Source organism: Lissotriton vulgaris, chromosome 10 (genome assembly GCF_964263255.1).
Source record: "Lissotriton vulgaris chromosome 10, aLisVul1.2, whole genome shotgun sequence".
Classification (NCBI taxonomy): Eukaryota; Metazoa; Chordata; class Amphibia; order Caudata; family Salamandridae; genus Lissotriton; species Lissotriton vulgaris.
The window spans coordinates 564389651-564414209 of NC_141698.1; the positions used below are offsets into that span (position 1 = coordinate 564389651).

Consider the following 24559-nt stretch of genomic DNA (forward strand, 5'->3'; position numbering starts at 1 on the left):
AAAATGTTAGTTCCTATTATTCATTTCACTATACTCAATAACCCATTAAATAATCTGCTTAAATCGTATTAAAAAGTCTACTCAATGTTGTCCTCTTTCATTTGGAACAACAAAAACCTTGCATGTCATTACTTAAATTAAAGCGACCTAAAGTAGAGGGAGGAGTGAATTTCCCAGATTTTGCTAACTATCATAAAACCTTCATATTAAAACAATCTGTACAATGGATATTGTCTTCATCTTCTTTTACCCAACTTTGGGTTGATTTAGAGTGAGTTCCTATCTCCTTTCTCGTTTCATGAACTTATTTCTTTTTGCGAAAACCTCAAAAGCTACTTACCCCAATTCTTACACCTGCAAATTATTGGATGTTCTCACTCCATGCTCCCCTACTGACATGAACACTTTCTTAAACTCCAACATTGGGCACAATCATTTTATACAAATGAAGAAAAAACCTATATACTAACCAATTTGGAGATCTAAGGGACTACTCTATGCCAAACAACTGTAAAATAATGATATCTTTATATCTTTTACACAAACAAAATACTTTTTTGTCCTATCATGCAATTCTTACAAAAAATCCAAGGCCGTACTAAACATTTCTCTATCGTACACTCACTTTCAGTCCCTCTCTCTTACTAACCCAGCATCATCTTTCAATCTTACTAACCGCTTACACACAAAGCCCAAAGCTTTTTCTATTCATTTAATGCATTCCACTGACCAACCTAAATCAATTACAGAATTGGCCAGGGAAAATGTTCTTCAGATCACTTTACTTATTTCAACATGGAAGTAGATCTCGATCAAAATTAGGAAATCATCCAGAGCAGCAAACACAACACAATCATCTTTTTTATATACAATAGATTATTTACAATATCTGTTCTCCTTCACAGGATCAACTCGGACACTCCACACATTTATTGGTCATGCTCTGCACATCAGGCTGATTTAAAACATTTGATATTTACCAATTGTTATGTTTCCAATTTCTGGCAACAGGTTTTGACTCAAATAAATGCTATATTTCCTTCAAATATTCCTTTTTCTATTGATCATTTTTTAGGAAGCATCTCTACAGTGTTGGCTAGTCTTTCATTTAATGTACAAATAGTAGATCTTCTATTAGCAATTACTTTTCAACAAATTACTAAACATTGGAAAGATTCTTCTAAGCAACTGTTGTCTAAACCATGGTGGTAGGCAGTCTGTTACAATCATAAATTACATACTGCTGACATGCAACCAGTATCTCTTGCTTTAAAACAACAAGAACTTTGGACACCAATTACACAGTTTATAGATTACTCGATTAGGCGATAATTTGCACCTTTACCTACTGCTCAACTTGTATTTAACCCCTTGGGCGCGGCCGCGGTTCTGCGCCTGTGTGGCACTTTCCGATGGCAGGTGAGGTCATGACGGTCGGGAGCCGTCATCAGCACACGAGCACTGTGTACCATGACGGCTCCCGGCCGTCATCAGCATGGAAGGGGTTAAACCCTCCGACTTCTAGTTCTGAATGCTTTGGTCTACTTGTTTATATTTTTGTTTAACTTTTATACCATACTTTTGACTTGTTATTTATAAGGGGACGTTTGTGCGTTTTTCACTTAATGTATAAGGTCCTTTTTTCCTTCCTCATTTATTGTTCCCTTTTACTCCAATTGCTGCATTTATGAATATTGGGTTTTTCACTTAATGTATAAGGTCCTTTTTTCCTTCCTCATTTATTGTTACCTTTTACTCCAACTGCTGTATTTATGAATATTGTTATCAATGTACTTATTCTTGCATAAATAAACTTCTTAAACTTAAAAAACTCATTTTCTGGATATCTTTGCTGTTATCCATAATGCTATTTGTGTACTGATCTATCAGCTCTGATATCCGATTGCACTGGCCCTAGATATTATTGACCAAGCCAAAACACAGCCCACATGCTCACTTTCCTCGTAAGCTTGTTGAAATGCAGTCCTTTCATTCATTATTTCCTCGTTGTAGAAGAAATCCCAAAGCTTGTTGTAATGAATTACTAGGAAAAGGAGAATATAAACTTAAACAGACTTTAATCTTGCTCTCTATATTGGCCGGCATTCCCTCAAAGAAGGCTCTACGGGTCTTCATTCAGTTTTGTTTAAAAGAGAGGACGTAGCTGCGGAAGCAGGTCTAAAAGGCTTTCCAGCTATTTAATAAAGGAGGCTTAATTTGCATTAAATCTAAAAAGTTCAAAAAAAGTACGCACCTCGTTTTTCCAATTTTCAAGCAATAATAAGGACCTATCAAAGCACCGTCTAGTATTTCTAGTATTGACTGACCTAGTTCCTAATTGAAGTCAAACCACTGATTGGTCGAGAAGCTAGTTCCAATCATCTGTGAATCAAGTCTGTTAAACAGAGAAGAAATTAAGAAAAGTCAATCTGTGTTGCAGATTTAAAGCGTTTCAAAAAGTATGTATATAGTGTAGCATCTAGCATCAGGATTGGCATTATGCCATGGATCTATCAAGACATATTCTTCTTTGAGTTGAACCACCATAGAAGCAGATTTTTGTTTTGTTGTTTCTTATTCCTACATGAGTCATCAAGCTGGGGATTCTGAAGCAGATTAAAATCGCGTCCCAAGATTATTAGCCACCTTGAGTGCATCAATACTGAATACATTTGTTTAGGAGGGTGAATCTCATTCTCTATTGGATCATAGTATTAATAAAACGGATACACTGAGAATATAAACGTGCAACCACTCAAAGCCATAGTCTCAGGTTATCTCTCCTAACATTCTCAATTAAGGGATCTAGAAAAGAAAATAGCTCCCTGTAACGGGGCGTCCCCGTCTACTCTGCCCGTTATCAGGGGTATCCCGCTTACCCTGTACACGGACCACGCCCCCCTCCTCTGGATGGCACGGAACAAGTCCAATAACGCCAGGGTGATGAGGTGGTTCTTGTCTCTTCAACCATATGCCTTCACAGTGAAACACCGGAAGGGTTCAGAGAACGTGAGGGCTGATTACCTGTCCAGACATCCGCTCCCCAAACGTGAGCGTCCTAGGGGGGAGGTGTGTAATGGGTGTCCCCGTCTACTCTGCCCGTCACTCTGCCCGTTATCAGGGGTATCCCTGATAAACCCTATGAGGCGCGGAGAAACTCCTCAATCACCCCCTCTTGTCTCCCTCAGCAGATGGACTACAGAGGGTCTGAATTCGAGACTGCAGCATGCCTGGAAGATGATCGGGACTGGCCCTTTAACTCACAGGCTGCGTACGAGTGGGCGGGATCACAGGACGACGCGATGCCGTCAAATGCGGAAGTACGGAGAGACGAGGTGTGCTTGTACACCCGGAGTGGAGAGGAGGAGGAGAGAGGTCGGAGAAAGAAGGAAGCGAGTAGAACCGAGGAGTCGAATACTGGAGAAGAGGTCCCATCATCGGAGGAGACGCCTGGAGGCCACCGGTCCCACGAGCCGCCCAGCTACTCACCCGGGGGAGGTGTGCGGCTTGCCCAGGTGCGTAATAAGATCAGGGGCTGGGTGGGACGTAAGGGCGGCCCGTTGTATAGTAGCGGTTTCCCCTTGTCCCGGTTTCCTTACCCTGAGCACACCCCGTCCCAGCACTTGTATATAGCTTCGGAACACGGGTTGTTAAGACTCCTCACTCCCTTTCCCTGATTGTCGGTCCGTGTTGGATAGTGACCTCACGTACTGCATTTCTTTTGTTTTCTTTATGGTCCTGCGAGTTGAGGCGCAAAGACGGACCCGGAGGACACCAAGCCCCGACGAAGCCAGATCGGCTATCGTAAGACTCTGACTGTCAAGCCCCATAACAGGAGAAGCCCCCGAAGCCGGTCTCCACGCCGAACCACCCTCAATAGAAAGACTTGTTCGGATTATTTGTTAGACTCAATAAAACCGGTCGTAACCAAAACCAGACTGTTGCCCTTCGCTTCTGTCCCCGTGACCCCCGTTCCCGCACCGGTTACAGTGGTGGAGAATGCGGGTATAGACCCCATCTGCTTCCAGAAGATGGAGACAGTAATAGAGCAACTGGCCAAGGGACAGGAGAGGCTTGAGTGGGTCGCCGAGCAGCAACTCAACGCCGCCCAAGCCGACCGCGACCTGCTAAAGGAGGCTTTGGCAGCTAGAAGCCCGGCACCAAGGGTGGATCCCACCTCCCCCGGAAGCAGTGTTGAGAGGGTGATACCCCATGGCTCCGCTGCCATATCACTACAGAAATATCAACCCGGGGAGGACCCCGACTCGTTCCTCCTGAATTTCGAACGCGCAGCCAGAGCCTGTGGTTGGCCCATTGCCAAGTTGCCGTTTTTCTTGGCACCCCTCCTGGTGGGAGAAGCGCAGGCGGCATACCAGGTAGCAAACCCCACAGGGGATACCCCATACGCAGAGGTGAAACGGATTATCCTAGACCACCTAGGACTGGATGCAGAGGTCTACCGTCTCCGATTTAGAAAAGAAAGGGGTGCCCCTGGGGAGAATCCCAAGACTCTATTCGTACGTTTGAGAATGGCCGCAGACAAATGGTTAACCCCTTCTAGCAGCTCCAAGGAGGAAATAATGGACCGAATATACCTGGAGCAGTATTTGGAGGCCCTTCCATACGCCACACAGAGGTGGCTTAGGCAGCACCACAACCTTACGACTGCTCAGGCCATAGAAATGGCCTCCTCTTTTGCCCGGGCGCAGCCTAGAAACCCAGGATGGGAAAACGACAAGACCCACAGAACGGCTCCCAAACCGGAGAAGAAGTGGCGAACATTCCTATACAACTCAAGGAGGGGGATACCCAAACGGTCAGGGTGGGGTTTTTGGCTTCTTTGCCCGAAGACCTAATCATAGGGACAGACAACCCCCGTTTTATGTCAATGTTTAAAACAAGCCTAGAAAAGATAGAAAACCCGACCCTCAAGACAGGCAGACCCCGAGAACCATGCCCCACTATGCTCTATCCTGAACCATGGGTGATAGATAGGAGCTTTCGCTTCGCCCAGTCCAATGACCCAACCCTTTTTAATGCCTGGGAACAAGCCCATCAGGCTCAAGGGCACAATCCGGATAGGTATCCCCGATTTGTCATTAGACAGGATCTCCTGTACCGAGAAGGGAACCCTAACGAGGAGGCACAACTGTTGGTGCCCGTATCCTTCCGTAACCAGGTTCTATTCTTCGCTCACAGCCACTTACTCTCAGGCCATACGGGGGGAGAAAAAACTAGAGCTAACAGCAGAGTACAAAGTTCCCCAGGGGGTATTGAACAGTGTGGAACAGGGAGTTGGTATATTGAATACCGTGGCTGCGAAAGGAGGGTTCCCTAGTCGGAACTTAGAGAGCCTCACACACCCAAAGTAAGAAGCGTGAAACACACCCTTACTAGAGGGTGTCCGGTGTCATCATCGGCTCACTGCCCCTCGTCAGACCGGCGCTGCAATGTCCGACGGAGTCCCCAAAGGTACTCTTTTGACGGGGTTCTTTTAGTTCCTTGCCGAAGGTGGATGTGGGTGAGGTTCAAAGAGGTGTAGTCAGTGCAGTGGTGAGTGGAAGCGATAAAAAAGGTAATCAGTCCACTTGCAACTTTAATAACGTGGCTGATTCCTTAGTTAAAAGGGGTGGGAGGGGAGTTTAGAGACTGTAAAGGTGTACAGAGCAATAACTCTACCCCCTAGTGTGGTCAACATGTTTCTCGCCGGAGGCGATTCGTCAGGACCAAAAAAGAAATTAAAGTACTACACAGAAAAGTGAACTCAATGCTAATTCTCTATAAAGAAAGCACATACAACCTCGCTGGGTCGGAGGACAAGAGGGCCAAGGGGTCCTGCTCTATTTAGGCGACCTAGAGGTAGGGGAAAAAAAAATATAAAAACAGAAAGAACAGCTCAAGTCAAATGGAACATAGTGACTCAATGCTCAAATCGTGCAGCGTGACTCATGTGACGCAGGCTCCACACTGTGAAAAAGTGAAGGGGGGTGGTGTGGAAGGGAATACCAATTGATCCGGTAAATTGGGTGCAACGTCCCTTCTTTTGCATACACCACCCAAATGTCACAATTGGGAAATTTCTATTGTGTATTAAAAACAGTGGTATATAACCGAAGCTAAAAAGGTAACAACCCGTCCCTCAGGCAAACAACAGCAGGCATACAGCATTAATCAAGATCTTACCCTAAGGGGATTAAGACTGGGCCCCGCAGCATGCTCCCGTGAGGCCAGCGTTATAGGGTTTGGATACACCTATTGGATGTAAACATTAATGGCTAGTAACTACGACAGGTGAGGTAGAGGTGAATGATGGTGCACTTAGTATTAGCAGTAGCGGCCCCAGATGGCACGTAAGGCACTCTCCCGGCAGTAGTTAGTAATCGGGTTGGGTAGGGAGAAAGGCTGGGCGGGATAATCCCCATAGACTGTGGCTCCCTGGGTGGCGGTGTTATTCATGTGATGGTAAATACGTATCAATCACAACACTCCTAACCATTATCATAGGGGACAGGGAGGTCGGTGAAGTCAAGCCCTCGGCCCCTTTAACAAAAGATAAAGTGGGAAGGGGGCGGGTACATGGTCAAGTGGGCCATACTCTTATGCTTCTAATATATTGTGCTTAGAAGAGATACGTTCAGAAGGACCCCAGGTAAAAATGAAACAAAAGCGTGCCTAGTTTCTATATAGAAGTGGGGAGACCCGGCGAGCTGGGAGCGGGTCAGATGAGTGGTCGGACTTTGGTTAACTAGATTCTGTATCGCTGGGCCTCCGGGGAGACTCCCGGTCAGCAAGGTGATCTATATCGGGCCCAGGCGGTGATCGAACAACGCGGCCCGGTGTTGTCCCGTCATCCACGCTATATAGTGACAATGGGGCTTTAGCGGTCTTTGAGAAAGGCTTACCTTAGCGACGACGCTGGAACGGCGGAACACCTACCCCTCACGCTCACAGCACCTGGTCAGGGTGCGGAGCAGCTGGTGGAGGTTTCTGCCGGTGTCCGCCGTTTTAAGGAAGTGAAGGCGCGTCTAGAATGCATCACGCGCATGCGCAGCACCCGGTCTCGTACAATGGGCGGAACTAGATGTTCGGGTGGTACGGTGAGGGCGCCATCTTGGGAGTGGCAATGATACTTAGAAGGATCGCGAATTGCTTCGAGGTCAATACCTCGCGGAGGCATGTGTTATGAGACCAAAAAGGGGGGGGGGGGGAAGGGGGCGGGGAGAAAGGGGGAGGGGGAAGGGGGACGTAACGGGAAGTGCCTGAGTGAGTCTTCAAGGAGTGACCATAGGGAGTGTAATGGTGTGGATGAAAGCGCCAAAAGCGTCATAGTCTACACCTAATATCAGGACACTGTCTGCAATGACTGTATGATGCCGGGACTGCGTGACTAAACCCAGTCAGACCGTGGGGATATGTACTGAGGGTGTTCTGCTACGGGTAAGAGGTAGAATTCACCACTGGTTAGGGGTATCTGACAAGGGGGGAATGCCTAGGATGTGATACTATTACAATGGGGGTAAACAGATGTTAAAGTAGAGGGTATCTACCTCGAGACACTCGCCCAGGGAATAGTGTCATTCAGCCCTATTGTGTCTAGCTGGAGACGATGCACCCATCTCTGTTCAAGCCTGAACAAAGCTTGTCTCGTCATGGCCGGTTGGGATTCAAGCACTAGCCATTGGATGCTCTCAGCTGAGTGATTATGTTGTTTGTAGTGTTCATACAGTCTCGTATGAGTTTTGGAGCATCGTATATTGCTTTTATGCTCCGTTATTCTCAATTTGACCTGTCTCATGGTCATTCCGACGTAGAATTTGCCACAAGGGCAGATAAGGAGATAGACACACTTGGAGCTATTACAGTTAGTATGTCTATTCAGTTTCCAAGTGAAAGAGTCTGTTAGTGTGATTTCTTTACACTGTCTAGATTGGGGACAAACAGCACAGCCCCCACAGGAGTAGTGTCCAACCACGGGTGGGAGGTCCCATAATGTGCGTTGTCCAGCAACAGGTGATTTCTTTGGACGTGTATGTATCAGGGAGTCTTTTAGGTTCGTGGTCCGTTTAAATGCAAACCTAGGCTTGGGTAGATCAGTGCCCCCTGAATTGAGGATACCCCAGTGTTTATTCACTGTTTTCTTAATGAAGTTTGAATTCCTGGTGAAACTAGTGACACATGTTATCAGATCGTCGCGTTCTTTTTGGTGTACTTCCAGGAGGGCATCTCTATGGTTGTTGAGGGCTCTCTTACTAGAGTCTCGAATCAATTTGGTGGGATACCCTCTGTCAAGCAGCTTACTTTGTAAGGTATTGGCTTCCTGTCTGTAATCATCCCTGGAGGAACAATTCCTACGTATCCTCAAGAATTGACCGAAAGGAAGATTTTCGCGTAGTGCTCTGGGGTGATGACTGTTAAACAGAAGGAGGCTATTTCTGTCCGTCTCTTTACGAAACAGAGTGGTACTCAGACCGGCTGGTCCCAGCCGTATCGTGAGGTCAAGAAAGGGCAAAGCTGTCTCTGACATAGTCCCAGTGAATTTCAGGTAGGGATTCTGTAGGTTAATCCAGGTGCAGAACTGATTACAGCTCTCTCGGTCACCCTTCCATAGTATCAGAATGTCGTCGATGTACCGACGCCATAGAGTGAGATGTTGTCGGAAGGGATTGGAGTCAGGGTAGATGATCAGGTCCTCAAAAGCCGCCATGTAAATGCAAGCAATGCTAGGGGCAAAGGTAGAACCCATAGAGGTACCTCTGATCTGGTGGTACAGCTGTGAGCCATATTGGAAGAAGTTTTCCGTTAACGCAATACTTGCACATGCCATTATGAAAGATATAGGGGTAGGCGAGGACCACTCCTGCTGCATCAGGGCGGATTCAACGGCTTCTAGTGTGGCTGCTTGGGGAATGTTCGTATATAACGCTTCTACATCAAGCGTGAGAAGTAGGTCTACATCTTCTCGCCCTTCAGTTGACTCGATGAGACGTAAGACATCTCTTGTATCTTGGAGGTAGGAGGGTATTTCCTTTACAATGGGTTGAAGAAACACATCACAAAACTTAGATAGGGGTTCTAATAATGAGCCAATCCCAGAGACAATGGGTCTCCCTGGGACTGGACTGGTCCCTTTATGAATTTTGGGCAGAGTATAAAAATACGGTACCACTGGGTGCTTCGTCAGGAGAAACTCTGCCTCTTTTTTAGAGATCCAGCTATTGGCTTCCCCTTCAATGATCAGACTGGAGATGTCTGTAGTTAGTCTGTTAGTTGGATCTGTTGGGAGGGGTCTGTAGTGGGTTGTGTTGGCCAGTTGGCGCTTACACTCTGTGTCATAATCGATGGCGTCTTGTATGACAGTTGCTCCCCCTTTGTCAGCTTGTTTTATCACGATGGCGGTATCATTGCCAAGGGATAGGACTGCTTGTCTTTCAGCTTTGCTAAGATTATTATAACTATTGGAGTTAGGTTTATTCTCCAAGGATTTGAGTACAGCCTTCTCGAAGGTCAATACCTCAGGAGGGACCATCCCGTCTGTCGGGGTAAAAGTGGAAGGGTTATGTAGACCCGTGTCAGTTTTTTCACTGGAAGGCTGGTCCTGGAAGTAGGCCCTAAGGCGTACTTTGCGGAAGAATTGTTTAATTTCACATATTTCAGTGAAACTGTCCGGGATAGGCGTGGGAACAAACCCTAAGCCCTTTTCAAGGGTAGTCATTTCTATAGGAGAGAGAACTCTATTTGAGAGATTGACCACTAAGCTCTTCTCCCCCTCGCTGCACTCCTGGTTTCCATCGGAGCTGATGTCGATGGCTGGTCTTGCCACTGTACCCCTCTTGAGCCGCTCCGTTTGCGCCCTTTTCCTCTGCCCCAACCTCTGTCGTGAAAAGGGTTCTGGGGGTAGAATTGTGGGGGGCCTTGCGGGTAAAAGGGGTATTGCCATGGAGGTAGCATTTGTGGGGGTCCATGAAAAAAAAAAAAAAAAAAAAAAAAAGGGAGAAAAAACTACACAGAACATTCTTAGGCACTTCTACTGGCCCGGCATCTACAAAGACACTTCCGTGTATTGTAAAGAATGTAGCATCTGTCAAAAGATGAACATGACCAAACCCCCGCCAGTCCCCCTACAATCCCCGCCCGGTCATAGGAAAGCCCTTCGAGAGAGTAGGGATGGACCTCATCGGCCCGCTACCCAAAACCCGGAAAGGATACCAACATGTATTAGTAATGGTTGACTATGCCACCCGTTTCCCCGAGGCCTTTCCTTTAACCGCGGCTACTACGAAACAAGTCGCAGAGCGAATGATTGAAGTATTCAGCCGAGTGGTTTCCCAAAAGAAATCCTTACCGACCAAGGCACACCGTTTGTGTCCAATTTAAGAATGGAAGTGTGTCAAAACTTCGATATCCATCAGATACGAACTTCCGTGTATCATCCACAAACGGATGGCCTTGTGGAACGGTACAACAGGACTCTCAAGACGACACTCAGAAAAAAATGTTAGAGGTCAGTGGGGCTGAATGGGACCAAATATTGCCTCTCGCCTTATATGTCATCAGAGGCCAACGACAAAGCAGCCTCGGCATCTCATCGTTTGAACTTCTATACGGCAGACAACCACGATCCTTAATGGAAATGACCAAGGACGCATGGGAGAATGAGATACCGGAGGAAACAGCCAGTACCTTAGAGTATGCCCAAAACCTAAAAGCCCGGTTGGGGAAGTTGAGGGACTTGGCCTATACTCATCTGGAAACACATCAGAGAAGACAAAAGACATCCTACGACAAAGGGAAAAGGTGGCGACATCTGAAGATAAACGATTGGGCTTTGATCCTCCTTCCCTCATCGACCCAGAAGTTCAAGGCGGAATGGGTGGGCCCCCACAAAGTCGTTGAAACCATCGGAAAAACCAGCTATAGACTGCAGATAGGACCCCACAAAACCCAAGTATACCATATCAATTTACTTAAGAAATGGTTGGGTCCCTTGCCATCCGGAGCCCACCTAGCTGCAACCGTACCTACGACCTCTACCAGAGATGAATTAGTGGTCAATGACGAACTGACGGTTACGCAGACCGAGGAGTTAAAAGACCTACTACTCCGACACAACACCCTCTTTTCAAATACCCCAGGGAGGACCTCTTTGGCAGAACACTGCATTGATACAGCACCAGGGAAGACTGTCAAAATCAAGCCGTATAGAGTGCCAGAGTCCAGAAGACAAGCGATAAAGAAGGAAGTGGAGGACATGTTAGAACTAGGTGTCATTCGGCCTTCTAAGAGCAATTGGTCCAGTCCGATAGTCATGATTCCCAAACCCGATTGATCCCGTAGGTTCTGTATGGACTTCAGGGCGCTGATCGAGATATCTAGCTTTGACGCTTATCCCCTACCGAGAGTGGAAGAATTAATCGAGCGTTTGGGAGATGCCCAGTATATCACCACCTTGGACCTCACCAAGGGCTACTGGCAGGTGCCCCTCAAGGAGGAGGATAGAAGGAAAACAGCCTTCAGTACCAATGAGGGGCACTTAGAGTTCACAGTCCTCCCTTTCGGACTTCACGGAGCGCCTGCCACTTTCCAGCGTCTCATGAACACCGTCCTGAAAGACGTGTCATCCTTTGCATCCGCATATCTAGACGATATAGTAGCCCATAGTCCATCATGGTCCTCTCATTTAAGCCATCTACATGAGGTGTTTCAAGCCCTGGACAAAGCTGGATTGAAGATAAACGCTAAAAAGTCAAAAGTGGCCTATCAGAAGGTGAAATATCTCGGATATGTACTGGGCCATGGGCTCATTGAGCCTCAGATCGAGAAAATAAGAGCCATAGCTGACACCCCGTTTCCATCTAACCGAAAAGAATTGAGAGCTTTCCTAGGGCTAGTAGGTTATTATCGGCGCTTCATACCCCGGTTCTCACACATAGCAGCCCCCCTCTCAGATTCTTTGAGCCATCCAGGCAAGTCAACCACCCCCGTTATACCCACAGAGGCCATGCAGGCTGCCTTCCATCACCTCAAACACATCATCACGTCCACCCCCGTCCTCTCCTCCCCTGACTTTGCAAAGCCATTCACTCTGTACACAGACGCCTCCGATTATGGTATCGGGGCCGTTCTTTCGCAGGTAGGGCCGGACGGTATGGACCACCCCATTCTGTATGTGAGCCGTACGTTGTTCCCCCGTGAACTACAGTATGCCACCATAGAGAAGGAATGTTTGGCCGTTAAATGGGCCGTTGAGAAACTCTCCTACTACCTAGAGGGACACCCGCTTACCCTGTACACGGACCACGCCCCCCTCCTCTGGATGGCACGGAACAAGTCCAATAACGCCAGGGTGATGAGGTGGTTCTTGTCTCTTCAACCATATGCCTTCACAGTGAAACACCGGAAGGGTTCAGAGAACGTGAGGGCTGATTACCTGTCCAGACATCAGCTCCCCGAACGTGAGCGTCCTAGGGGGGAGGTGTGTAACGGGTGTCCCCGTCTACTCTGCCCGTCACTCTGCCCGTTATCAGGGGTATCCCTGATAAACCCTATGAGGCGCGGAGAAACTCCTCAATCACCCCCTCTTGTCTCCCTCAGCAGATGGACTACAGAGGGTCTGAATTCGAGACTGCAGCATGCCTGGAAGATGATCGGGACTGGCCCTTTAACTCACAGGCTGCGTACGAGTGGGCGGGATCACAGGACGACGCGATGCCGTCAAATGCGGAAGTACGGAGAGACGAGGTGTGCTTGTACACCCGGAGTGGAGAGGAGGAGGAGAGAGGTCGGAGAAAGAAAGAATCGAGTTGAACCGAGGAGTCGAATACTGGAGAAGAGGTCCCGTCATCGGAGGAGACGCCTGGAGGCCACCGGTCCCACGAGCCACCCTGCCACTCACCCGCGGGAGGTGTGTGGCTTGCCCAGGTGCGTAATAAGATCAGGGGCTGGGTGGGACGTAAGGGCGGCCCCGTTGTATAGTAGCGGTTCCCCTTGTCCCGGTTTCCTTACCCTGAGCACACCCCGTCCCAGCACTTGCATATAGCTTCGGAGCATGGGTTGTTAAGACTCCTCACTCCCTTTCCCTGATTGTCGGTCCGTGTTGGATAGTGACCTCACGTACTGCATTTCTTTTGTTTTCTTTATGGTCCCGCGAGTTGAGGCGCAAAGACGGACCCGGAGGACACCAAGCCCCGACGAAGCCAGACCGGCTATCGTAAGACTGACTATCAAGCCCCATAACAGGAGAAGCTCCCGAAGCCGGGCTCCACGCCGAACCACCCTCAATAGAAAGACTGGTTCGGATTATTTGTTAGACTCAATAAAACCTGTGGTAACCAAATCCAGACTGTTGCCCTTCGCTTCTGTCCCCGTGACCCCTGTTCCCGCACCGGTTACACTCCCCCTACATAACACCACAGCTGATGAAAGAAAAAAGCATGGGAAAACCACGAAGGAATATACAACTGAGTTGTATTTGATTTCAAATGGGGTTCTTGCCCAAAAATAACACTCAGGCTATACAATTTTAACCAGCTAAGTGCAGCCATATGCTTTTGTTGATTGCCTAATGTATTTATATTACAGCAGATCACCAGTAAAAGACATCACCAGTCTCACCTCACAATACAAAAAAATGTATCGCTTCCTGTGACAAAAGTTTCAAACTGAACAATAATACCACCATTTTTTATAATAAACCACCCAAGAGCAGGATATCCCCCTCTTCATAACTCCGACCTATGCCCACCCAGTTAAAACCACCTGAAACTAGGGACCACTAAGGCCCCACTAACACTAGAAGGAAGCTTTTCCATAAGCCCCCTCCTGTAGCCTATACCCCCATTATAAAGGTGCCCTGGAATAGCACCTAGACTCCACCAAACCTCCCTTCACGCCCTCTCCCTCCCAGGTCACTCAACCTGTAAATACAATTATATTAGCACATATTAATACCTAGATAGAAACACTGACATTATGAACATATATCAAAATATGCCCACAGTACATATCAAAAGCCCCTGAGGTCTCCTCCATTCTGAATTTGATTTAGCAAATAATTTGCCTCACTCCCTTTCTTTATTTATTTCCTTCCTTCTTTTCCTTTTCTTGGTTTTTCCCGTTCTTCTCCTATCTTCCTTCTTTCTGGTTTCTTTCTTCTTTTTCTTTTCTTTCTTTCCTTCCTTCTTTCCTTTCTTTATTTCCTTTCTTTATTTCTCATTTTCTCTTCCTTACCTTCTTTGCTTCATTCTTTATTTCTTTGCCTCCTTTTCTTTATTTCCTTATTTCCTTCTTTCCTCCTTTGGTCTTTCTTTATAGGCTCTTTCTTATTTCTTTCCATCTTTGCTTCGTTCCTTACCTCCTCTTTTTTGCTTTACTCTTTCTTGCCTTCCTCTTTCCTTTTGCTCCTCTTTGTTCCCTGCTTTCTTTCCTTTTTTCTTCTTTCCTTCCTTTTTCCTTCTTTATTCCCTTTTTCTTTTTTGCCTGTTTTTCTTTCTTTGTTCTTTGCTTCTTTGTTTCCCTCTTATCTTTGTTCTTGGCTTATTCTTTCATAGTTTCTTTCCGTCTTTATTTTTGTCATTCTTTCTCACATTCTTTCCCAAAGAAGAGAGGCTGACAGCCAATGCCAGACCAATTGACTTTTTTTGTGTAAGCCAAAACATTTTGATTTTACAAAAAGTATGTGTATGACATAGTTACCTATAGTGGTTTTCAGCCAGGCTTTTTCCATTAGTCTGTGGTTCTGTCATTCACATTTTTCTTCGACCCGCTCCAGCATGCATCAAGGGACATAGTGTCAGCCCACTTCATCCCTTGGCTGATTTTACTATGAGTGATTGCTTGCTGCACTTTTATAAGGAGAACATCAACACACAAAGAAGTTCTCTTTCAGTTGCACGGAGTAGTATGGCAATGTGTGCATTTAAAAAAAATGTTTTAGATCAAACCAACATTTTTGCTTTAAGTCAATGCTTTGGTTTAGATTGATGAAGGTCAGGCAGCTTTCTGAACAATAACGTTTTGCAAAAACAAGAACTGCCAAAAGGCTGCCTTGCCAATGCTTATTCTGCTCCTTCCCACTACAGTATGGAGGAAGTAGCAAAGGGCACGCCCAGTTCAGCCATTGGCTAACTTCACTGTGAACGATGGCAATCTTCCCTTTCACAAAGGGCAAACCCACACAGAAAGTAGTTCCCTTCAAAGGCAGCGGCTACTATGGCAATGTTCGCTTTTTGAAAGCAATAAACTATTTAGCATTCTGGCGATATTTTTTTGGGGGGGGGATTTATGAGCGCCCAGCAGCTTTCACAAAATTAAACTTTTATAAAAATCATCACAAGCAAAACTGACATTGACAAAGCTGAAAGGCTATTAGCCAACTTCAGGCCTACTGACTTTGCCAATGTTTGTTCCAGTAGAATGTGGGTGATGAGAAATATTTTGATATTAACCAATAAACAGTAACTATCAAGAATTGGAATCTGAAAAAATAACAGTTGATCAAAGCACATCTATGTTAAATAAAACATTAACCGTTTTGCTTTTAAAGATCTCCTTGGTCAGTGGTCTTTTTTTCAGGTCTTACACAATGAATGTCATAAGAGGAAGAAATGACAGCAGAAAAAACAACATCTCCAGTGCCTAAAAAAAGTGTAATGCAATCTGGTTCTCTTGTGAACCTCTCTTATACCTTTGGGCTAGGTTTGTGCAATATAACAATGGAAAATAGTATACTAGGGCCACAGTAGTGGCTACAAACGTGATGCCAGTGGGTACCAGACAGATGGGCAGGTTTCATTTTCATAGTGAATGCAAAAATCGTAGTAAACAATATTTCCTGAAGGCCTAATATGTTTTTTGTTCTCACTTCATTCACATTCGAATATTACAGATGGAGCCATCATTGATTACTTAATAGGCTTGACTTTATATTGGTGGATAGATGAATGAATAGCACTGATTTAGCTTACTATGTGAAGTTCGCCATCCAAGTTACCATAAACGATTGCCAGAAACTCAAAGACGGCCTGCTAGGTATGGAAATAACAGTTTGAGACATTTGCAAGAAGCAACGACCATTGTTGGCTGGTAAACTTTGAAAGTGGCGAACGTTAAGACTACATCTTGAATTTGCATGTGCCAGGGTTCACAGCAAGCTCGTAGGATTCGGCAGACTCCTCACTATATCCGACTGAAAACACCATTTATTAGAGAATAGATGTAGTAAGGGGGTGTAATACCACAAAGATCATCCCCTTTGAAAAGGGAAAAGGAGGGGAGAGTTACCACATAAATTGAATGCTGGATGGGAAAGAGGAATGGGGTTCAGAGTGGACCTAAAGCAGATGTGTGGCTGCAGGGAAGAAGGCAAAAAGTTATGTTATGTTATCCGAATTTATTGAGTGCACAGATGCCTCAGCAAAGGGGCGTCCTGACGCTAACAGAACAGAAAACCGATAAAGCAATACCAGAAAGAACAAACACAACAAAATTAGAAATCCAGAAGAAAGAGGGAGGTTTTTACAGCTCTCCTAAAACCCAAAAGGTTGTCAATCGCACGAATATGAACTGGGAGGGAGTTCCACAACCTGGCAGCAAGCACACGAAAAGAGCGGCCGCCGGATCTGGACCTCTTGAAGCGTGGAACAATAGCCAGATGCAGGTTAGAGGACCTCGAAGAGCGAGTGGGGATGTACGGCGAGATGAGATTCTCCAAGATCTGGGGAGAAGAAAGTTTAAGGATTTTAAACGAAAGACAGAGGCACTTAAACTTAATACGCTGAGCCACAGGGAGCCAGTGGAGCTTGTGAATGTTTTTTTTGGCAGAGCAGAATCTGGGTAAGCCTACCAGAGCCCTGGCGGCGGCGTTTTGAACGCGTTGGAGTAATATTTCAGCCTGATTAGCTCCAAGTAAAAGAGAACTGGCGTAGTCCAACTTGGACAGAATCGTGGCTTGTACAATAAGCTGTCTAGTGGGAGCGTCAAAAAAACCTAAAGGTAGGTCTAAGTTTACGAAGAGTGCCAAAACAAGTGGCGGCCACTTTTTTAGTGTGGGTGACAAAATTCAGTTGGGAATCGGGCCAGACCCCTACATTTTTTACCTCGATGACAGGAGATGGGGTCGTATGAGAGAATGATCAAGGAAGATTGGATATAAGATTGAACAAATGACATCCATGCATGCATGCATGGATGCAGGAAAACGCTGAGGTTGGCTGAAGAAGAGAATAGAAATTATTCAAAGACGAGAGTTAGTGTAGCGTGTAGAAGAGTGAACAACGGCCATGGACTGAATGGTTGTTGACTTATTATTGTTCGCAAATGGAGTATAATAAAAATGCACAAACTATTCCTTGCCATTAAATGTGCCTTCCCAGCACTGATCAGGCTTAGAAGAGACACTGCACAGTAGATGATTGCGTCAGCTTCACCTCATTTGTTTTTTAACTTAGGTAAATAAAACAGTGTAGTGCTGTTAAGTGCCATGCACACAGTTCTTGTGTAGTGCCTAGTCCTGACATTGTCGCACCTAGTGGTTGATTTATTCGCTGTCAAGAAAGCAAACAGCATAAAGCTTTGTATGAAAACCTCATAACTGTTGCGCATGGAGTCCACCCTAACTTAGCATTTTGTGATATGTGGCTCTTAATGGTACATTTTTTATATCACTAGAAAAAGAGTCCGGGGAAGAGAAGGCAACCCTACTGTCCCCAAATACAATAAACACAAAAAAAGTGGGTTGCCTGGACCAGTAAATTGTGCAAGGAAATTGTGGTAAGCTCTGAACATTTAAATGCTGTAGTGCAGGAGTGGTTGAAGAGGAGGCCCTCCTTAATGGAAGAGTATGCCTCACAAACAATACTGTGTCATGCTTCATCATATACATCCTCTCCCCACCTTGGTAAGATAAGATCAGGGCGGACTCAGCCTACAGGACAAAAATCGGGATCCAGTTCTATTAAAAATACCTTGAGGTTCCTCGGTTATCACCTTTATTAGTGAGGACCTCAGGTACGTTAAAAAACACTACGTTGATGGAATCTACAGAGCATAATGTTTCTTAGTCCATCCTTTAATAAGCAAACATGTTTCTGCCCACACACATAGCCTAAGAGGTCTGGGGCACTCATCAGGGCTGTCGGATCCCTATGATAGCTCTACCTGGTCTTCCCTATATCTATTACGTGCTGAAGTGGCGGAGTACACCTAAGGTAAACCCAAATGAATCCTACCTGGGATATTCTTCTACACAAGTCTTCATGCACCACAAAGGGGGAAAGAGTAATACAGGTTCATAACAATGTATCAGTGTGCACCACACAGGTAACTAAACGCACACTATTGTAGACTACACAACTAAAAACACAGGTCTTCTTGCATCCTGGAAATCCCTACCCACCCTATTCATTAGATAAGACATCATGTGAGAGTGAGTAGTTAATGAACACAAGACCCCTCCTCAGGGACCACAACGGCGGGGGTGACTAAGTTTTATCCACTTTTTGTTAGGATAAACACCATAAGTCCATATAGTGAGTGATTAACTAAAGAACTAATTAATCAGGATATTTAGATTCTATATCCTGCATAATAAACACTCTTCACTAAAGTTACTAGTGATCCAAAGGTATAATACACCTACTCCTTACCCTATATTTTAGGGATACCAGAGACTCAGTCAAAGGAGAGGTGGTGCCCATCGTAGTCACACACTAAAATGAAGAAAAAACATAAAAAGAAAGAACATAAAATGAATGATAGTAGATATGGGAAGCCAAAGACAACCTAGAGTAGGTGGATACAGGTGTCAGTGGACTGATGTTTCTGTAATCAAAATCAAGGGTAACTTGGGACTGATGAACTAAGGTCCAAAACCCGCATTACTTCTAGATCTACGTTGCAGATATTCACCTGGACAGTAAAAGAATCTGCCCCCAAAAAACATGTGTGGTGTGTTCACGACCGATCAGCTCGAAAGGAACACACAAGATGGTGTAATATAAAAGCTGTACGTAAGTGTAGCGTCATCAGAAATACAGAGAACAGTAAATGCATAGAACGCACTTTCCTCAATTATTTATCAAAAAATAAGTCAAATGTTCAATATAATGATATCACATCGTTCCAGGCCTAGTCCAAAACATCAGGTGTACATATTCTCAATCACCGCTCATTACAATGTGAAGACCCGCACTTTGGTTGTACAATACCAGCATACCTGCATTGGTTCTACGGAAAGGTCATTATTTAATTTATATGGTAAGTGTTCTCATATGTCAGAAGTTACTAAATGGCCCAATATAGAGAGTTGTCATTCAAATATAACATTGTGGCTGAGGTCTATGTAAGAGCTATGTAAGAGGATCGATCATTTCCTAGGGCAAATAGCCGCTCGGTGAATTACCAAGACACTCTACCCCCATAGTATGAGTAGCAATGGGAGACTCCTGATAGTAATATAGGACCACATAAAGCCAAATTCAAAAACTCTACACGTCTTCATAATTACGTGGTGGAAAAACGTGGCTGTTCCATAACCTCTCACATCAGTGTCTGGTCCCCTAGAAACCTTCCCCTGCTCCTTAGTTCATCATAAAGCACGCCACGCCAGAGCACCTACGTGCTTTCGTCATGTTTGCATGTTCTTTCCACAACGGATCACTCTAGCTGCCCAGCATTGCGGCCTTTTTCAATGTAGTGAGTGGTCAGCTTAATGGCGTCCCTTCTACATCTAATAGTACTACAATGTTCTGCAATGCGGACGCGCACTTTTGTGTCGTATCCCAATGGACTGTAGTTCACATGGGCATTTTATCACATAGATAACGTTTGTTGAGTTACAGTTAGTAAAACATTTTTGTTTCCACTGGGTTTTCATGCCCAAATCCAATTCCTTCGTCCTCTTCGTATAACAGCATACACTACAGGAACCACATGGAGAGTGTCCAGTAGGTGGGGGGAGCTTCCATAGCTTGGTCTGTGGGAGTGTTGGACCCTTGGCTTCAGGTCTTGTGTGAACCACTATGTCCCTTACATTCCTTGCTCTTTTGAAAGAGTACAAAGGTCGTTCTATGGACATACCTCCGGACTGGAGGATACTCCAGTTCTTGTTAATCTTTGTTTTAAGTCGGTTAGACAAAGGGCTAAAACTAGACACACAAATGAGTCGGTCACATGTTTTCTATTGTTATGGCATAAACAGTTGTTCTCGATTGTTGTGCAATGCCCGCTTCTTAGCTTTTTTAATCAGCCTCATTAGGATATTTCTTAGCCTTTCATTTTTGAGTCAATTTTTCAGCTTGGGTAGCATAGTCACTCTTCTCCATACAGTTTCATCTGAGACGTAAGATTTGACCCATAGGCAGATTTTCTCCTATGCCCCGTGGATGATAACTTTCAAATCTTAGTAGGCTATTACGATCCGCGGGTTTATAGAGCACGTCACTAATCAAAACAGCATCCTTTTCTTGTATTGACAGGTGCAAAAAGGCAGTTGTCTCTCCCCAGTGGTCAGGGTAAACCGGAGTTAGGGGTTCTGTGTATTCAGCAATCTCCCAAATTCCTGCACCTTGTCAGTCGTCCTCATCCAGATTAACAGGACGTCATCAATATAACATTTCCATAGTCTGATTTTCTCAAGAAAGGGATTCATCACATTTTGGATCACATCTGACTCAAAAGCGTTTACGTCCAGACAGGCTAGTCTGGGAGCAAATGTGCTCCCCATTGATGTCCCATACACTTAAAGGTAGATACTGGCTTCAAATTAAAAAAATCCTAGTCAGGGCGAGATGGGCTAGGTCAAGAACAAATTCCTTAGGGGTTAATTCCAAATCGGGCTCATCAAGGATTCTTTCCACTACTTCTAGTTTTGTTCCTGCGGGATATTTGTGTTCAGGGATTCATCATCAAGTGTGACTAGGAGTTCCCTTGTCCCATCGAAGGCAGTTCCTCAATAAAATTGAGTCCGTCTTTAGTATCCTGCAGATAAGACGGCATTTTTTTTAAACTAAAGGTCAGAGGAAATAATCACAGAACTTGGATAAGGGTTTCAGGCATGATCCTATCCCTGACACTATCGGGCGTCCAGGAGGAGGGATCTTGCTTTTTTGTATTTTTGGAAGGATGTACAGATATGAAACTTAGGGTTCTCTCTCTGGATTAGAAAGTTGTGCTCTTGTTTCGTGATCCAACCATTGTCCAGGCCCTTTTCCACTATGAATCCAATTTCTTCCTGGACATCTTTCGAACTGGAGCATTATAAGAATAGTTTAAGTGATAAAAAAAGTTAGCCAGACCACCAGTGTACCAACAGGCAGGGAGCAGACGGATGTAGGTGCTCTGGCGTGGCGTGCTTTATGATGAACTAAAGAGCAGGGGATGGTTTCTAGGGACCAGACACTGATGTGAGAGGTTATGGAACAGCCACGTTTTTTCACCACGTAATTATCGAGACGTGTAGAGTTTTGGAATTTGGCTTTATGTGGTCCTATATTACTATCAGGAGTCTCCCATTGCTACTCATACTATGAGGGCAGAGCGTCTTGGTAATTCACTGAGCGGCCATTTGCCCTAGGAGATGATCGATCCTCTTACATAGCTCTTACAAAGACCTCAGCCACAATGTTATATTAGAATGACAACTCTGTATATTGGCCCATTTAGCAACTACTGGAATATGAGAACACTTACCATATAAATTAAATAATGACCTTTCCGCAGAACCAATGCAGGAATGCTGGCATTGTACGACCAAAGTGCAGGTCTCCACATTGTAATGAGAGGTGATTGAGAATATGTACACCTGATGTTTTGGAACGGGCCTGGAACAATGTGGTTACTCTGATTAAGGAAAGTGCGTTCTATGCGTTCTATGGCATTTACTGTTCTCTGTATTTCGGACGCTGCGACACCTACATACGGCTTTTGATATTACACCATCTTGTGTGTTCCTTTCCAGCTCATAGCTCGTGAACACACCACACAAGTTTTTTAGGGGCAGATTCTTTCACCGTCCAGGTAAATGTATGTGACGTAGATCTAGAAATAATGCTGATTTTGAACCTTAGCTCATCAGTCCCAAGCGAACCTTGATTTTGATTACAGAAAAATCAGTCCACTGACAACTATATCCAACTACTCCAGGTTACCTTCCCATATCTACTATCATTCATTTTATGTTGTTCTTCCTTTTTATGTTTTTTCTTCATTTCAGTGTGTGACTACAAAGGCCACCACTCCAACTTTGACTGAGTCTCTGGTATCCCCTAAAATATAGAGTAAGGAGTAGGTGTGTTATGCCTTTGGATCACTAGTAACTTTAGTAAATGTTATTTATTATGCAGGATATAGAATCTTAATATCCGGGTAAATTAGTCCTTTAGTTAACCAGTCACTATATGGACTTTTGGTGTTTTTCCTAACAAAAAGTTGATAATACTTATATTCACCCCCACCGCTGTGGACCCTGAGAAGGGGCCTCGTGTTTTATTACCCACTCACTCTCACATGGTATGTCTTATCTAATGCATGTGGTGGGTGGTGATTTTCAGCATTCAAGGAGGCCTGTGTTTTTAGTTGTGTAGTCTACCATAGTGTGTGTTTAATTAACTGTGGGGTGCACATTGATACATTGTTATGGACCTGTAGTACTCTTTTCCCTCTGCAGGTGCAGGATGACTTGTGTAGAAGAATATCCTAGGTAGGATTCACTTGGGTTTACCTTAGGTGTACTCCCCCACCATAGTACGTACAGATATAGGGAACGCCGGGTAGCACTATCATAGGGATCCGACAGCCCTGATGAATGCCCCAGACCTCTTAGGCTCTCTGCGTGCGCAGAAACATGTTGGCTTATTAAAGGATGGACTAAGAGACATTATACTCTGTAGATTCCAGCAACGTAGTAGTTTCCAACGCACCGGAGGTCCACACTAATAAAGGTGATAACCAAGGAACCTTAAGTTATTTTTAATAGAACTGGATCCTGATTTTTGTCCTGTAAGTTTTATGTAAGAACTGCCTACGTTCGCCAAGTCTTCGCAGAGTTTGAGTCCGCCCTGGTAGTATCATCTTACCAGGGTGGGGAGAGGATGACTATGATGAAGCATGACACTATATAGTGTGTGAGGCATCCTCTCCCATTAAGGAGGGCCTCCTCTTAGACCACACCTGGACTACAGCATTCAAATTTTCAGGCCTTACCACAATTTCCTTCCACAATTGTCTGGTCTAGGCAACCTCCTTTTTTGTGTTTATTGCTCTTAATGGCACATGCTATTGGGCTGCAACATTTGTTACTTTTACCGACTTCGGGGCCCTTATTGTCTCACTCTTGGGAAGCTGAAGATCTGAGTCATTCCAGAATATATTCAGACAGTGGCCTGTAGGCGTCATGCTGTGTTTTACTGAAACTTCAAACTATTCAGTTATCCTACAAGAAGAGCAAGGAACGCCTGGCATTCAGATGACACCTGTTTCGAGATGGAGCCACTGTGTCTGTAGCATTACATAAGCATTCCCTCAGAAGGTAATCAAGGAGTGTTACATGACACCACCTAATACATTTTGTATAGCACACGTATCAGAACTAGAACAATATGAGACATTGTGGGGATATTTCAGATTCTTTGTGAAATGCTTTTCAGTCCAGGAAATAATTTTAGCGCCGCGAGTGATTTGGCAGATGGAGGGAAGGAGGTTCAACATGCCAAAGATTCAGGGTGGAAGGTGATAAGAAATGAGACTGGATGATACCTCCGAGCCCTGGATTTTCACGTATGGAGTCCAGTTTACTCCCTTCTGAAATGCACGGGTGCATGGGTGAGAGTCTAAGAAAGGCTTTAGTCCAGAAGAATCTATGAGTTTGTGACATGTATTAAAAAAAACTCTGGACCGTCGCATATTATTCTACTTTACAATGTCTATAAAGCAAGACAGACTTAATTGTGAACAAAGTTGGATGTGGCGAACTGTTCCATATTCTAGACTTTAAGTAACTTTACAGTATTTCAAAGATAAATACACTTTAAGCATCCTCTAATTAAAGTGTTCAAGGCATTCCAAGAAACACATATCGGGTAGCAAGCACTGCACTCTGTTTCAGTCACTGTCAGCTTTGATCTGATTTAGGGAAGTAACCCGTCTGCTCCTTAGAAAGGCAGCAGGAAAGAGCGATGAGCTACATTTCTTTTCACACTGCTCACTGGGATAGGCAAGTCATACCCAAACTTCAGCTGTTCTCAACGATACTAGATAACATGACGGGCCATGCACCATTCCCAGCACTGAGGAGCTGAACTGAGCCCACAGCATCGTGGCGAGGGTTCAAGATGGGTCTCAGCCAGAACTCTTAACTATATAGAAGTTGATCAGGTAACATACACTCTGCATGCTTTAGTGATCTATAAACCATGTGTTTACAGCGTGTAACTGGCATCAGTTATGAGGCCACTCAAGTGCACACTGGTTTGCCATTTTGACTTCCTCCTCTCCCAGGGAGCTATATTCGGACATAAAGAAGCAGAAAATGGAGCACACCCTCACTGACTGATACAGCCTTGGACTG

At 45.0% G+C, this 24559-nt stretch overlaps 1 protein-coding gene across 4 annotated transcripts in view; it reads right to left on the minus strand.

Moving 5' to 3' along the window:
• CLEC16A (C-type lectin domain containing 16A) overlaps nucleotides 1–24559 on the minus strand; it is a 704284-nt gene that overhangs the window by 596246 nt on the left and 83479 nt on the right. The gene's annotated exons all lie outside the window — the stretch shown is intronic.